Here is a 12,627-nt window from a genome sequence, read left to right on the forward strand (position 1 = left end):
GGGGGGGGGGGGGAAGAGAACCGGGTTGCTGCTGGAATGGCCAAGAGGGAGCTGGAGTCTGTAGAGGAGGTCTAGGGTCTGCCGCTGGGGGGAACGGGAAGTAAGGGGGGCGCGGGCACGTGGCTGGCCTAGAAAGGGTTATGGCTAATCGGCGGCGGGGGGGGCAGCCCCCTGACCCGGCTGATAACCTGGAATGTAAGAGGCCTGAACAGGCCAGTCAAACGGGCTTGTGTGTTTGCGCATCTGAAAGAGCTTATCATAGAATTTACAGTGCAGAAGGAGGCCATTCGGCCCATTGAGTCTGCACCAGCTCTTGGAAAGAGCACCCGACCCAAGATTAACACCTCCACCCTATCCCCATAACCCAGTAACCCCACCCAACACTAAGGGCAATTTTGGACACTATGGGCAATTTATCATGGTCAGTCCACCTAACCTGCACATCTTTGGACTGTGGGAGGAAGCCGGAGCACCCAGAGGAAACCCACGCACACACGGGGAGGATGTGCAGACTCCACACAGACAGTGACCCAAGCCGGAATCGAATCTGGGACCTTGGAGCTGTGAAGCAATTGTGCTATCCACAATACTACTGGGCTGAAGGCAGATGTGGGCATGCTCCAGGAAACGCATCTGCGGGTGGCAGATCAGGTAAGGCTAAGAAAGGGGTGGGTAGGGCAGGTGTTCCATTCGGGGTTCGATGCAAAAGATCGGGGGGTGGCGATTTTGGTGGGGAAGCGGGTGTCGTGTGAGGCGTTAAGCATCGTGGCAGACAATGGAGGTAGGTATGTGATGGTGAGTGGTAAGCTGCAGGGGGTCCGGGTGGTCTTGGCAAATGTATACGCCCCGAATTGGGACGATGCGGGGTTCATACGGCGCATGTTGGGCTGGATCTCGGGCTTGATAATGGGGGGGGGGGGGGGGGGGGGGGGGGGGGGGGGGGGGAGTCAGCGCTGCCAAACCTATGTGGGTACTATTGGGCTGCCAACGTGGCGATGATATGTAAGTGGGTAATGGAGGGGGAGGGGGCGGCGTGGAAGAGGCTGGAGATGGCGTCCTGTGTGGGCACGAGCCTGGGGGCGCTAGTGACGGCACCACTGCCACTTCCTCCGACGAGGTACACCACGAGCCCGGTGGTAGCAGCGACTCTCAAAATCTGGGGGCATTGGAGATGCCACAGGGGGGAGGTGGGGGCTTCGGTGTGGTCCCCGATACGGGAGAACCATCGGTTTGTCCCGGGGAAAATGGATGGGGGGTTCTTGAGTTGGCGCAGGGCGGGTATTAGGAGGATGGGGGACCTGTTCATAGACGGGAAGTTTGCGAGCCTTGGGGAGCTGGAGGAGGAATTCGGGCTCCCCCTGGAAATGCTTTCAGATATATGCAGGTAAGGGCGTTCGTTAGGCGACAGGTGGTGGAGTTTCCGCTGCTGCCGGCGCGCAGGGTCCAGGACAGGGTGCTTTCGGGGGGGTTGGAGAGGGTAGGATCTCTGCAACTTATCAGGTGATGCAGGAGGAGGCGGCCTCGGCAGAGGAGTTAAAAGGTAAGTGGGAGGAGGAGCTGAGGGAGGAGATCGACGAGGGTATATGGGTGGATGCCCTGGGAAGGGTAAACTCTTCCTCCTCTTGCGCGAGGCTCAGCCTGATACAATTTAAGGTGCTGCACATGACCGGGGCAAGGATAAGCCTTTTTTTGGGAGTGAGGACAGATGTGCAAGGTGTTCGAGGAGCCCAGCAAACCACATCCACATGTTCTGGGCATGTCCAGCGTTGGAGGAGTTCTGGAGGGGCATAGCAAGGATGGTGTCAAGGGTAGTGAATTCCAGGGTTAGGCCTAGCTGGGGGCTCGCAATATTTGGGGTGTCTGATGAGCCGGGAGTGCAGGAGGCGAAAGAGGCTGGTATTCTGGCCTTTGCATCCCTGGTAGCCCGGCGAAGGATTCTGCTTCAGTGGAAGGATGCGAGGCCCCCAAGTATGGAATCCTGGATTAACGACATGGCAGGGTTTATTAAATTGAAGAAGGTGAAATTTGCCTTAAGGGGATCTGTGCAAGGGTTCTTCAGGCGGTGGCAGCCGTTCCTAGACTTCCTGGGAGAGCGTTAGGAGATGGTCAGCAGCAACCCGGGGGGGGGGGGGGGGGGGGGGGGGGAGTTTGTGTCTAGTAGGGGATGCATTATTGTTTACTGTTTAACGTTTATTTGTTTATTTATGCACTTTTGTTCTTGTTGTTTTATTATTTGTGTAAAGGGGGGGGGGTTTCGATTTTTCTGTTGTGATAATCTGTGCAAAATGTTGAATAAAAATTATTTTTTTTAAAAGATGTAAAAATCAATAGATAAACCACTTGGACATCTTCTGGGATTGATTTCAGAACAGGTAGATAATTTGATACATGGACAACTATGTAGATTTGGCGACAGCAAAACTAAAATTTACGAGTGTGCTATCTTTTCAAATTAATTTTATTCATTTTTGGAATGTAGGCATTGCCTGATGGCTACTTTGTTTACTATAACTAATTCATTCGTTATTATTTGCTGAACTAATTCAAAGGGCAGCTAATTCAGGTTAGGAAGGCAGGTTCCCTTCTGCTAGTGAGCCAGTTGGGTTTTTGAACAACAATCTGACAGCTTCATAGTCACTTTTACTGATACCAAGTTTTATCTCCAGGTTTTTTGAAATTGAATTCAAAATCTCAAACTGTTGTGGTGTGATTTTTAAAAATATTTGTTCATGGAATTTGGGCATTGCTGGCTAGGCCAGCATTTGTTGCCCAAGCTTAATTGCCCCTCGAGAAGGTGGTGGTTATGCCACTCTCTTGAAACACTGCAGTCCGTGTGTTCTAATTACACCCAAAATGCTGTTAGGGGAGTTCCAGGATTTTGACCCAGCAAAAGTGAAGGAATGGCAATATATTTTAGTGAGGGGAATGTGAGGTGGCAGTGTTCGAATGCCTTGTCCTTTTAAGATCGTAGGAGTGGCAGATTTGAACTCATGCTCTCTGGATTACTAGTCCGGTACCACCATTGCACCAGCATGAAAGAGTAAACAGACAGTCTGCAAAGTGCTCAGAGAGAGTCTACAACGCGGTCACAAGAAACTTCTCCCAAATTCCTTATTAGACAAGTTTATCTGCTAAATAGAGGCGGCACCTAGCTAAGGGAAATCCCAGGTTCAATTTCTGGTTTATGTTAACTGATCTTTACATAAGATGTCAGCGGGACCACTGCAATTGGACTCAAAGAGTTTCTGTACTGGGAAGAAAAACAAAATCACATTCCAGTGACTCCTTGTTGCAAGGCCGCACTGTGGACAGCAGGTGAGGTTAGAATTGGATCTATATAAAACTGTGAGAAAAGAGCCCGACACATTTTCAAGACTCAATTTGGGCAAAGTACTGATGGAACCACAGACCAAGTAACCAGCCTCAAGAGGAGCTGTGGGGGAGAAAGAGGTGTTAGAAAGGTAGGAATGAGGCTTTTATACAATTTAGGATCTGCTCTTCACTTTCAAATCCGTTCTGTACTAAGTATTGAAGCCCACCTCTCTTTCAAGCATTGCAAAAATGTTTTCCCCATTCTGAGATTAGCTTGGATCTTGTATGTCTCTCTTCTGGAGACCATGAATTGGATTCAATTTGAATTTGATTTGATGTTTGGAGCAAGCAATGAGGTGGATTAAGGGTTTGCCCTGTCCACTCTGTGCATTGGTTTTGTAACTTTAAGGATGGGATAAAATTTTGTTTTTAAAAAATAATTACTTCAATGACTGGAAAAAAACTGTTTTAAAGGCGGAGGCCCTGGTGATTTACTGGAAGTCATCTGATCAAGATGAGCTTTAAACTTCCAACTTGTTTTTTTTAAAAAACTTAGTAGGGAATGAACTAAAAAGGGGAAAATGCTGCCAAGCTCACCCTCTCCTTGTCCTGCCTGAAACTTTGTGGTTACCAGTATCCAGCTAGGAATCCTCATCTCAGTGGAACTTGCCTGTATTTTGAAACCAGAGAGGCTGGATTAATCCAGCTCTATTCTCCTCCGCGCTGAAGTTCCATTAGTGTGAACCTCCAGTTATTGACTGGGACTAGCATTCCGTTGTCACACGAGGGAGCTCCAGATTGACAGTGTCGAAATCCTGCAAACTTTATCCTTTTTAATATAAAGTCTTTTCTTCAACCTCCCTCTCTGCGGAGACCTTATTTATTTGTCCCTTTGTTTGTTTGTGCATAGGCGCTAGGAATTTTAATAGGGATAGATAATTACACTTCAAGATTACAAATTGTGTTAACTGATTTTTGCAACTTGCTTTGAAAAAGTTTTGTTTTATCATAAATAAATCATTGAGTTTATTGAAAGAAGCCTGGCTAAAATCTCTTTTATTCTGGGTCTAACAGTAGCAAAGGTAAATAATTGGCGATTTTGGTGAGTAAATTAAACATTTACACCAATAATGCAACATTGGTGGCAGTGGCGTAGTGGTATTGTCACTGTGCTAGTTATCCAGAGACCCAAAGCCATGTTCTGGGGACCTGGGTTCGAATCCCACCATGGCAGGTGTGCACAATTTGAATTCAATAAAAAACATCTGGAATTAAATGTGTAAAGATGACCATTGTCGATTGTTAAAAAAACCCGCCTGGTTCACTAATGTCCTTTAGGGAAGGAAATCTGTCGTCCTTATCTGGTCTGGTCTACATGTGACTCCTGGCCTACATGTGACTCCAGACCCACAGCAATGTGGTTGACTCTTCAATAATCTCAGGGATGGGTAATAAATAGTGACCCAGCCAGCGACGCCCACATCCCACGTAACGAATAAAAGAAATGTGTAGTGGTCGAGAAATATTGTGTACTCCTTCCTTCCTGATCATAACAGTTTACAATTCCTTTCACCATAGTTCATATTTGGCATCACTCGAAAAGATCACAACGGGCTGAATTCAACCAAAGATTTCTGAAGTGTCTCTTAAGTGCCATTTTGGGTGAGTTTGGTGGGGTGTTTCCTGATGGTTTTTTGGGTGAGATCCACACCAATATTCACTCACACTTAAGTCATTTTTTTGGGGCCTTGAGGACTTTCTCCCAGTCCAGCATACACCTAGAACTTTTTTCAGCATTGGGGAGCGAGACTGGCTCCCGAGAGCTCTGACCACCATTTTGAAAGGGTTCCCCAATCTCTAAGTCAGCCTGAGGGTCCCACATGCCCCTCCCCCACCCATGGAAACTGTCACCCTGCCACACACATGGGCATTACCCCACAACCCCCCCCCCCCCCCCCCCAAAGTAACGACACCCCATTATGGGGTCGCTGAGGGGTCCTCCTTTTCAGGCCTATCCATTCCCCTTTCAGGCCAACCCCTCCTTTCAGGACCCCCACCTTCACACCCCAAACCTTTGCCGTCCCTTCACACCCACCCATCATCCCCCCCACCCTTCGGACCTCTTATCCCCTCTTTCGTGGGCATTGTTCCCCTTGGCAGTGCCACCTTGGCCTCCCCAGCAGGGTCTTGACCGGGTGCTGTTTAGTACTGGACCAGGCGTAACAGCACCTGGGGGGTCTCTCAGGCCATTAGAGACCCAGGGTGGTTAGGGACAGGGCAGGGCAAGGTGGCATCCAGGCTCTTCCTCTGGCACTCGGGTACCTTGCCTACCACGCTGGCACTGCTAGGGTTCCCAGGTGGCATGAATAGGCTGGCTGGGGCACTGCCAGGGTGCCATGGTGTCCAGGTGCCAAGGGAAAGCCAGGGTGCCACACGTCCTGTCCCAATTCCTGGGGGACCCCCAGGTGCCGTTACGCATGGTACAAGTTATGTGGACCAGTAGTAAACGGTGTCCGGTCGATGTCTCACTGGGGAGGCTGCGAATTCCCAGGCGCCGGGAGAATCTGGTGCATATTTAAATGAGCCGTTAATATGCTGATCTGGATCATGCCCAGCGCGGGCGACATCTAGATTGAAATGACTTGAGAGGTTCGGTTGAAACTCGCGAGACATTTTGAGAGGCCTCACGCGAGATTTAACGGCCTCACCTCAACACCAAGCCGGGCGCAACAAGGCCGGTAAATCATTATCAACATTTTTGGCTCAATCCTTCAAATGCTGAAAGTGACTTTTTAACTGTTGTCTCGGGGGGCTGGGAAGTGGGGGGGGGGGGGGGGGGGGGGGCGCTACTTATCGGCTACCAACAGCCTTGCGGAAAGCTCACCACCATTACTAAATGCAGGCAAACTCTGCGTGCATTTGAACATATGTTTGGTGAACTCAGTCCCTCCCCTATTTGCAGTGGTGCGTGTTGTATGATATGCATTATATGGAATGATCCATGATAGTAGCTTCACCGACCATCTTTTGAACATCCTTACTTAGTCTTTCCATAATCAAAGTGGCACGAGGCTTACAACACTCTATTCTAGGTAGCATAACGGTTGGTACGTTACTGGGGTGTACAATGTATTAGGATTAATCAAAGAGTAAGAAATTGGTTACAAAATAGATCTCACAGAAGGCATACAAGAAAAAGCATTTTACAACAATACTTGATGTTTATCTAACTCACAAATTATTTATTCTGCACTGAACTGGAGTCTAATTTTTTCCATCCATCTCCCCCACATTAAAAATGAAACTCGATTCTTAAGACAGTGTTTATGATCCTGATGAGCTTATTATTGTCCATTCAACTTTATAAGGCACTGCCACAAACCTTAAAACGCAAAGGTCAAATCCAGGAACACATTTTAATTCAAAGCAATTCGCCATTTACATACCAAGAAATGATACATTTATGGAAACCTGGCGTTGCAATCAGCCAGCAATATAATTTTCTGGCATTCACCAGCTGCAGATCATTTTAAGCATTGTCTCAAGTAATTACCTTACCCATTACTTTTAAAAAGCCTTTCTACTGTGTAGGGAAGGAGTTTCCAGCATTTCATGTCAACAAGCAGCCTTGGGAGCGTGCTGTGACCTTGTCCATCTCCCAGCAAGAAAGAAATGTTTCAAAACCATATGAACCAGATTTATTTAAGCTTCTGCAATATAAAATGCAGGAATACTAGAAACAAAAGATACAATTTCCCAAATCTACTTTCCTTCAACAATTCTTCTAAAGTGCCAGACAGTAGAATTTAAGAAAATTACTCAAACATGATTCCCAACCTTAAAAATGTAGTGATAAAGATACTTGAAACTTGATTCAGTACAGAAACTAGGGAATTTATTAACATATATATTGCAGTTGTGTTTTTCCACATCACATTTTAATAATTTTAGTATCATTGTGTTTACAATCTAAAATAAAGACTAAACTGGATGTTATGGTAATACTGCATTGAAACAATCAGATTGATTGGATACATTCTGAAAAGAATGTAGAGGTATATTGGTCCAGAATAAACTGGAGTCTTTCAGGTGCTTTTGTAGAAATGAATTTAAATATGAAGGGTGGTTGTGGATTATTGATGATGTAAAATAGAACTACTTACAGACTTGGATGATTTTTTGTTGGGTTCTGATAAATCTTCAATATTATACACTGACAAACTCCTAGGAGGACAAGCTCTTGGAGCTCTGTTTTTTTTTTTAAAAGCTACTTTATGTTCAGATAAAGTACCAAGAAGTGACTTTTGCATCCTGTTGAGTGTTGTAAAGACAGGCAGCCTTTCATCCAAAAGATCAATTAGTTTCTGTGTGCAACCATGTACATGTATGAAATGTATTGAGTAATAATTATCCTGACGGGTGGGTTTTACATCATCACAAGAATGTGCCTGGAGGTGGCATGGTGGCGCAGTGGTAAGCACCGCTGCCTCGTGGCGCTGAGGACCCGGGTTCGATCCCGGGCCCGGGTCACTGTCCATGTGGAGTTTGCACATTCTCCCCCTGTCTGCGTGGGTTTCACCCCCACAAACCAAAGATGCGCAGGGTTGGTGGATTGGCCACTCTAAATTGCCCCTTAATTGGAAAGAAAATAATTGGGTACTCTAAATTTACATTTAAAAAAAAGTATGTACTTGGTACCCAGTAACCTCTGAAATCAATGCTGGTGTCTGAAGGCAGCTTGCCACTAAATTTGCTTATCATATTATATGGAATGATCCATGATAGTAGCTTCACCGACCATCTTTTGAACATCCTTACTTAGTCTTTCCATAATCAAAGTGGCACGAGGCTTACAACACTCTATTCTAGGTAGCATAACGGTTTTGGGGTTCTTACACTGGAATGTACAGATTCATCACACCGTCCCATTGTTATAGTTAAAGTAGCAACTATAAAGAGCAGCATTAAAAAATCAAATGACTGTACTTTTAAAAAATAGAAACAATTAGATTTTGCATTAAAGCTTGCTCTTATGTATTGTATGGCAATGTAATGTTCAATCATTTGTTTTTCAACAGAATGCCAACCTAATCTAGCAAAGAAATGCTGTTTCTTTCAACAATCTATTCATGAGAAAATCTAAAATAGCTGTCAATTTAAGTGTCTCTTTTCGTTTCCCTCATTAGGAGTTGACTGTTAGGCGGTTGTGGTCAACATTTCACATAGAGCACATCCCTATCTTCAGGAAGATGAATGTGCAACTTTGCTTCTCTTAATTTTCTACGAATATTTGGAGAAGTAAAATCACAAGATTGTCTTGCTGATAGCAAAAGGGCCACACCAGGGTCATTCTGTTAGCTATCCCAACATCAATGCATCAGTTTTTCAATTTATTGATGAGCATCAAATAAATGCCCATTAACAATAATGCAGTCAAACTTCATTTCTATGTCAAGTTACAGCTTAACGGGTATTAACATTGCAAATATCTGCTGCAACAATTTTGACTATTATGAATGTTACAAAAAGGATTCCTTAAAATTCCACACACTACTGACGGACTGCTGTGCATTAAATCTTTCACATTTCTTACTGTGACGTAATAAATAACTTCAACTGGAGTCACTGCACATTGGATACTCGAGACTGACTGAAATGTTTGATGTCTGACATCAATATGGCTTCTATTACAGTGAGTTCCTTTTACCAACATTTTCAATTCATTGCTCAGAAAGAGTCAAGAGGCAAAATTTGGCAAAACTGCCAATTAAAACTTACATTATAATGCAGATGAATCAAGTTTGCTTGTGTAGTGGCCATTACTGTAAATTCATGTAGACTGCAGATTGCGAATGGATTACAAATTTTTGGCCTGCTGATTAAACTTAAAGATACTAAAGTGATGACTGCCATATACATAGGTTAAGTAGGGTCAGAGAAAATAAAAACTACATGTCTAAACTTCAGTTGTGTTTTTAAAATTATATAATCTCAATGGTATTCCTCTGTCACAGAATTTTATAGAAATTACAACATGAAAGGGGCCATTCAACCCAATCAGTCTGTGTTACAAGCAGTGGTGTTAATTCCATTTGCCCATCGTGTATTCCTATTTCCTGCAATCATCCAGTCAACCTTAAAGTAATGACATAGTCTCTGCTTCAATCATGCTTCAATCATAAACTCTAGTACATTCCAGATTTTGAAATCTTGGTTTTGAAATCTTTGGTTTAATCCTAAATCTATGCTCCCTCATTCTAGATTCTTAATTTACTGCAAAGAGTCACTTTCTATCCATTGTTATCCCATCAGATTTTTAAACACCTCCATTTGATCATCATGCATAGAAGTTCACACAGGTTACAAGATGGGAACAGACAACCCAAACAGTGAGTCAGTGATTATCTTCCACATGATCAAATAGCTCAAATCACATTTACCCATCCTGTTCCCACACCCTATTCAACTACCTTTTTCTTCACCAACCAATCTATACTAACCTTGAATGTTGCCATTGTTTTTGCAGTAACCATTAATCCCGGAAGAGAATTTCACTGCCAAACACTGAAGAGCTTTCTCCAGCCCTCAGTACTAAATCCCTTGCATTTAATTTTGTAGCTATGGGCCTTTGGTCTTCATCCCTTAACTGCTGGAAGAATGGAGATTTACATCCATTGTTTCCTGTCCATTCAAAATGTTACATCTGTAATCTGTGGAGTTCTAACAGAAAACTATTTTAGAAGGCACTATCCTAGTTAATCCAAGAAGTACCCTTGTGAAAACCTCAAGCAGAATTCAACACTGCACAGCATACCAATTGAGAGCTTATTTAAAAATATTGTTATTCTCCTCCTTTTTCACATTTTCTCCCAAATTTACACTCAACAATAAACAATAATCAGTAACGAATGCACCGTCAATCTTCATATCAATAACAACGATCCCATCATCCCACCAAACCCCCAAACATTAGCCGGCATGTTAGCATAAACAAATGACAAAAAGGAATCAGAAATCACCCATAGTCACAATTAACCCATGCAGTACCCCCCCCCCCCCACTAATGTTCGATGTAATCCAATTCTCTAAAGTGCATAATGAATAACACCCAGGAATTGTAAAACCCCTCCATCCTTCCCCTCAGTTCAAATTTGACCTTCTCAAGCGTCAGGAATTCCAGCAGGTACCCCCCGCCATGCCAGGGCACAGGGTGGAGAGGTTGATCTCCACCCTAACAGGATCCGCCTTCGGGCGATCAACGAGGCGAAGGCTACGATATCTGCCTCCGCGGCAGTTTCCAACTCTGGCTGGTCCGACACCCCGAATATGGCCTCCCGAGGGCCCGGGTCCAGTTTCACGTTTACCACTTTTGAGATTATCCTAAAAACCTCCTTCCAGTAATCCTCCAGCTTTGGACAGGACCATATACCAATTGAGATTCAAAGGCTATACAGAAACTATAGCTTTTCAACCAATTGCCCCAGTTTCTTTTGACCTTCTAAATGTTTTAACGATACCTTCCTGATTGGTATACGTATGAACAGAGGAGGGGTAGGCTACTTGGCCCCTTGAGATGCTCCGCTATTCAATAAGATCATGGCAGACCTGGTCATGGCTCAATTACACATTCCCGCCTACCCTGATAACGTATCACCCCCTTGTCAATCAAAAACCTATCTACCACTTCCTTGAAAATATTCAAAGACTCTGCTTCTCCCACCTTTGAGGAAGAGAGCACCAAAGACACATTATCCTCAGGTAAAACATTTCTTCTCATCCCTACCTTAAATGAGTGACCTCTTATATTTAAACTGTGACCAACCCCCCTGCCCCCTAGTTTGAGATTCTTCCACAAGCGGAAATATCCTCTCCACATCCACCCTGCCAAGACCCCTCAGGATCCCGTATGTTTCAATCAAGTCATCTCTTTCTCTTCTAAACTAGCCTGTCTCTCCTTTGCTCACGACAACCCACCATTCTTGGTATTAGTTTAGTAAACTTTCTCTGAACTGCTTCCAACACTTCCTTTAATAAGGAGATCAATACTATACACAGTACTCCATATGTGCTCTCACCAATGCCCTGTATAACTGAAGCATAATCTCCCTAGGTTCGCAGCCAATGCCCCTCGCAATAGCTTTTCTAATTACTTGCTGCACTTGCATAAAATCATTCATGGTCCATGTACTAGGACTCAGAGATTGCTCTGCATTTTGGAGCTCTGCAATCTCTCACCATTTAGATAAAATGCTGATTTTTAAATGTTTTACTGCCAAAATGGATAATTCCACGTTTTCTCACATTATACTCCATTTGCCGGATTTTTGCCCACTCACTTAACCTATGTACATCCCTTTGTTGCCTCCTTATGCCCTCTTCATAATTTACTTTCTTACCTATCTTTGTCATCAACAAATTTAACAACCAAATCTTTGGTCCCTACATCCAAGTCATTAACATAGAACATACAGTGCAGAAAAAGGCCATTCGGCCCATCGAGTCTGCACCGACCCACTTAAGACCTCACTTCCACCCTATCCCCGTAACCCAATAACCCCTCCTAACCTTTTTGGACACTAACGACAATTTATCATGGCCAGTCCACCTAACCTGCACGTCTTTGGACTGTGGGAGGAAACCGGAGCACCCGGAGGAAACCTACGCAGACACGGGGAGAACGTGCAGACTCCGCACAGACAGTGACCCAGCGGGGAATCGAACCTGGGACCCTGGCGCTGTGAAGCCACAGTGCTATCCACTTGTGCTACCGTGCTGCCTATACATTGTGAAATGTTAAGGCCCCATCACTGATTACTGCAGCACACCACTCATTATATCCTGCCAACCAGAAAATGACCCATTCATGCCTACTCTGTTTCCTGTTAGCTGGCCAATCTTCTATCCATGCCAATATGTTATCTATCCCCGACACCATGAGCTTTTACTTTCAGCAGTAACCTTCAATGTGGCACGTTACTAAATGCCTTCTGGAAATTTAAGCACAGTACATCCATTGGTTCCCCATTATCCACAGTGCGTGTTACGTTTTCAAAGAATTCAATAAATCGGTGAAACATGATTTCCCTTTCACAAAACCATGTCGACTTGCCTGATCACCGTGAATTTTTCAAAGTGTCCTGCTATGATGTCTTTAATAATAGCATCTAACAATTTCATGGCAGATGGTAAGCTCACTGGCCTGTTTTCCAGCATTCTGTCTCTCTCCCATTTGCTACTTTCCAATCGAATGGAATCTTTCCCAAATTTAGGGAATTTTGGAAAATTAAAACCAGAGCATCAACTATCGCACCAGCC

At 44.4% G+C, this 12,627-nt stretch overlaps 1 protein-coding gene across 8 annotated transcripts in view; it reads right to left on the reverse strand.

The window, feature by feature from the left end:
• The window catches only part of evi5a (ecotropic viral integration site 5a), a 374,711-nt gene that overhangs the window by 39,741 nt on the left and 322,343 nt on the right, over positions 1-12,627 (reverse strand). The window lies entirely within an intron of this gene.

The sequence above is a fragment of the Scyliorhinus torazame genome, chromosome 7 (genome assembly GCF_047496885.1).
Source record: "Scyliorhinus torazame isolate Kashiwa2021f chromosome 7, sScyTor2.1, whole genome shotgun sequence".
Taxonomy (NCBI): Eukaryota; Metazoa; Chordata; class Chondrichthyes; order Carcharhiniformes; family Scyliorhinidae; genus Scyliorhinus; species Scyliorhinus torazame.